Here is a 5,670-nt window from a genome sequence, read left to right on the forward strand (position 1 = left end):
AGCGTCGTGTACGTGTGTCACGTTCGCCCGGAAGTAACGAAGGTGCGTGTTTCGCGAATTGTTTGTTAGTTGTAAGTTGCGTACTAGTTTTTAAGTAACAATAGCGGGCGATCAGGTCGCTGCCCTTGCTTGGTATCGAGAATCGGATCGGGTTACATCATATCGCCCGAATTCCTGGCGAAACATACTATTTGTCATTTACGCGGTGCGAGGCGTACTTAACGCCGAGAAAAGAATTACGGCCGATATAACGGGCCGACATCGGCGCATATCTGTCGGGGTTTAGCGCCCCGTTTCTAACACCCAGTCTCGTACTCGCATTGTCACCGCCGCCTAATATCCGCGCGGTCATCGTTACCATTTTTGACTTCTCCGGGGCATCGCCCCGTCTATTATAATAAATCTGTTAATTTCTTTGCTTAATTATCGAGTTTATTTTCAGTTGTGTTTGTCGTTCACGTTATTGTCGTCTCTTACATAAATTATCGCGTTAGAACAACACTCGCCCTGCCCCTCTACCGTTAGGCGAGCTAGCCAGCCCGTGGCGAATTCCAGCGATTTCTTTCGCGTCTATCTCGCGCTTATTTCGTGCGTTTTGCGAATTGATGCGTGAAAGACCGTATCTGGCGCCCAAGTTCAATTCTCGCGATTATCTTTTGGATTTCGTCACGGCACGCACGGAACCTTTACCATCCCGTTCCCACTCGGCACGTTGTCCTTTTTCTCTGTTCTCCGTTTTTGTCAACGACTATCCCGCATCTCCCGTTCGGCGAATTCGCTCCTGTTCGTCGGCGCAACGTCCATCGGCGCGACGAAGAGATTGAAACGGCGGACGCGTCTATCGTTCGGCCGCGAGACGGAAGTAGAAGTCGTCGCAAGGCAATTCTGAGATCCAATCCTCCTCCTCAAGCAAATTTTTGGGAATTCATTTGGACTTTTGCTTCTCTGGAAGAGATCACATCTGCGCTCTTTCCACCCGCTGCTCTAAATTACTCAATATTCTCAGCATGCTGAGAGGAACATGGCGGGGGGGACCTCCCCGTTCCCTCTTAAACATTTATAAATTTCTTATCAGAGGTTCTATGGAGTACGGCTGTCTTATTTTTCTTTTCAACAACCATACCTTAATGTACCACCTCGAAAAAATCCAATTGCGCGCCATACGTCTCTGTCTAAGTCTCAAAAGAACTACTCCTACGAATGTTCTTCTCGCCGAAGCGGGGGAAGGCCCCCTAAAATTTAGATTCAGCTTTCTCTCCTCCAAATACATCCTCAAAATCTTTTCTTTAGATTCTCATCCGCTCATAGACAAACTATTCTCTCTCCTTTGGTACTCACGCAGAACACGGAGAATCAACCCATCAGAAAAATTCCTATTATTCAGATCTTTTTACTACTTACTCCGAAAGAAACCTTACATTGCTAAATTTGATTATCCAGCCGTCTATTCTATTGACTACAATGCTCTTACATTCTTTCCTTCAATCATTATCACCATTCCTTGGGATGTAGAAAAAATCAAGAACGTTCCTATCCCTCAAATTGTCTTTTTTGATATCTATAATCAACTGATTTCTACTCGCATCTCTTTCTTCACTGACGCCTCCAAAAATCAAAATAACGATGAAAATGATCTTGACGATCATGTAGGTTTTTCCATCTATTCGCCTTCCTCTCATTTGCAATTTCTCTTCATGACCCACTCTTTTTCTTCTATATTCTCTACTTTAGCCATACTTCACACCCTAGAATATATTTCAACCAACTCCATTGCCAAATCCGTCATCTTTACCGACTCCAAAAGTGTTACCGAAGCTCTTTTCTCTATTAATCTGGCCCACTCATACAACTACATCATTTATGCCATAAAACAAAAACTATATGAGATTAATTCAGCGGGATTTGAGAACACCATCGTATGGATTCCGGCGCACTCAGGCATCTTAGGAAACGAAACGGCTGATTACTTAGCGAAAAGAGCCATTTCCAAAGGTCAGATATCTCCGAAACTTATTCCTCACTCTGATTTTTGCTCCATCCCTCGAAAGAAATACATCGTGGATTCAATTAAATTTCTCAAGACTCAAGGCAATCTAAAAGGAATCAAGTACTTTAATTCGTTTGAAGAGATCACCCTCAAACCATGGTTTTACAAACTCAAACTTAACCGTGAGAGCATCGTCACTTGTTGCAGACTTAGAAGCGATCATTACGCCCTCAATCACAGCCTTTACCGATGCAATTTGGTTGCAGACCTTTCTTGTCCATGTGGATTACCTACGCAGGACGCGGACCACATTTTTTGGAGCTGTCCTTACTACAACGCACAAAGAAGGCAACTCGTATTCCAACTAGAAAAATTCAAGAAGTCTCCACCATTTGCGATTCCACCAAGCGATTCTTAGTAATCCTTCCTCTGGGATTGTTTACTCCCTGCATTGTTTTCTTAAATCCTCAAATTTAAGTTACTCCCTTACTTTTCCTCTCTTTAACCAGTTGTTGGCCGGATTGCTAATCATCTGGATCGGAAGTGGCCATTAAAATAAGGAAGAACAAGAAGAAGACGTACGTATGCTTGTACGCACACATGCAGAACGATTTTGTCCCTCAAGGCGCGTTTGCAGCGCTCATGTACGATTATTCGCTTGAGTGTGCAAATACGCCTTGAGAGACAATGTTGTTGTATATGTGCATGTATACGTATAAGATAATAATGTAAGGTTAAAGAGTATATATCGCGGAATAATTCAATGAAAAGACGAAAAGTGATAAGAGTATTGCGGAATAGTGCAACAACGAAGAGAAGTGATAAAGTGAAAAGAGATCATTAACGCGGAATAGTGCAAGGAAGGAAACAGATTTCTTTTAATCGATGTCATATTGAGCAAAGTTAGGTTACATTAGTGAAACTGAGCAAATGCTTACACTGGAGTGAATCTGTGCATTGTTAATTAATATATATAACATATAACATATTTGTGATAAATACATTGTTGGGAAAAGATTATGGAAACATCGAAGGAATATTTGGAGATTTTGGCTGGCCACGTTATCGATAAGCTGGTAATTATACGCACGAACGCGCATTCATGTATATAATGTTTATTTGTATTTTATATATAAATGCAATTAATGCGCAATTAATATTTTTAGGTTAACTTATAAATAGCTAGGCTATGAGTTTATATTAATATAGCAAAATAAATCTTGTGAGAATTCTATCAAAAATATCATAAAAACAACAACATCGAATACACATTTTTATTAATTGGGTTCATATAGAATAATAAAATAATAAAGCCATATCGAAACACTTCTATAGTGTCCACAAACATTTTGCGCATTTGGAATCACTCACAACTTTTGGTTCTAGAAATGTGAATGTTTATTTATATTTTATATATAAAAAACCCATTTTTTAGTAAATCATTTCATTCAGCTATAAAATTCGCTAGAAAAAGATTCAAAGGTTTCGGTTTTGACGTGCCACAGAAAATTGAAATAACAAATGGAATACTACGAAAATTTTTAATAAGTCCAAGAATAGGCCATAGTTGTGATTTGTTACTTTGAAACAATGGGATATCATACTTTTAAACAATGGGATACTATATTAAAATAGATTTTTAATGTTTCACCTGGTTTTCAACATTCTTAGGTATACTTTTATGACAATATATTTTTCAAAGCTATATTCAAACCTAAGTAACAGAATTCTCCAGTTTCAAATTTATTAATTGGTGTAGAAATTGGAGTGTTCAATAACGTACGGGAATGTAAAGGTAATTCAGGGTGGTAGGGCGAAAGTATGTGCAAAAGATCTGTTACAGCTAAATGTGATATATATCTTTCGGTGACCCATTTCACTAATTCATTTATAAAATTACTTTGATTATCTAAGCTACTATTTATGTCTGTATCAAAAGAATTATTTATTATCTTGTTAGAAATATCAGACACGGCATCAATAATTAAATAGTTATCATATTGTAAATTTGAAGAGGCAATTACATTTTTAAGATTTTCATTGTTACTCGTTTTATTATTAGTAATTCTAACTCTATTAGTATCTAAATCATTTGATGATTTATTATATACTTCGTTTGATTGCTTCAAATTATTACAAGGCGTTCTACTAGAAACATTAGCAACAAATATTTTGTTTACAGGTTGCATTACTCTTTGATATTGTTGGCGCCGTCCAACAAATTCTTTACGTTTACGTCTAGTTTTTAACATAATGATAATTTTTTGCATAAATAAACGAAAACGAAAGATATAATGTTTTTATAATTAATTATTGAAATAAAAATATAATTTTGAAACGTGAAATTAATAAAAATAATATTAATTTATCAATACATAAAATAAAAAAAGTACATATGTATGGAATACAAATAAAGAATACTCAAATTTATAACCTTTATCGATGTTTTCTCTTTAAACTTTCCTTTATCCTGTCGGGGGCGTGTTCTAACCAAGTTTTGATTGCATTCTCAATATCAATTTCTGTGGTTGAAGGTGATTTAATTTGTACACCGCCTATGCACAAAAGAATAATTTTATACAAATTATTTATAATAAATTATATATTATATCAAGAAATATCGTTTTTAATCAGTTTTAATTCATTTTTGTCAAATTTTTGATGTTGTCAAACTTACGGACTATCACAGCCTTCAAATGAAGCTTCTCGAAAGCTTCCTTCATATTTTTTTGTCCTACAAAGTTGAAACTCTTCGCAAGTTCGTTAGTCAAAACGTGTTTCAAAATTCTATTAGTTCTTGCGGTAGTAGTGTCACCTCCTAATGTTGATAAGAACAATGACTAAAACAATAAAAAAATTTACCTGTGTAAAATAACACATGCACGCATAGGCGTATACATATACACAACACATACATACACACACATACACACAATAGTAGTGGCATAGTAATAATAATAGTGTGTGTCTATATATACCTAAAAACTTACCTTTTTAAAAAAAAGTAAAAAAAAGCGCCAAGTACACGCGACATGTGAAAAAATGTTACACAAAAAAGTGTTATTCTTTTAAATTAAAAAAACTGCTCTACAAAATAATGTTATTTTAACTCTATACAAAACAGTGTTATTCGTCATATTTTATCAAAATACAACAGTCTTCTTTGCTTACTATAAATATCTAGATCTTTCAAAACTCTTAGCTCTTATTGTAAAAATAACGGATAATTACAAATCAGCATGTCACTCAAAATATATATTTATTCACAATCTATTCTAAATCCATTGATGAATAATTGTTGCTGCTTATTTAGTTCATCATTAAATATAAAAATAAAACGGAAAAGGTGAGTTATACAATTCTATTTTTAATAGTAAGGATAAAAAATAAAAACAAATTATTGCAGATTTATATAAATATTTTCACATGTAGTTCACAAATAATACAGAATATGAAGCATTGTTCACGAAATTGCTGATACATTACGAGACATTCTTTTATATGGGACTGATCGAAATACAATTATGAAATAATTAAGTATTAATCATAAGTTTGATATTATAAAAATGTATTTTTAATGAAGAATTTTTTATATAAATGCTTCTTTATTTTATAATTTCCCATATATATTATTTATCAGGAATTTTTTGTAAAAATATTATATAAACATTTTTAGCACCTCT

The sequence above is a fragment of the Formica exsecta genome, unplaced genomic scaffold (genome assembly GCF_003651465.1).
Source record: "Formica exsecta isolate Colony F162 unplaced genomic scaffold, ASM365146v1 scaffold2259, whole genome shotgun sequence".
In the NCBI taxonomy this organism is placed as follows: Eukaryota; Metazoa; Arthropoda; class Insecta; order Hymenoptera; family Formicidae; genus Formica; species Formica exsecta.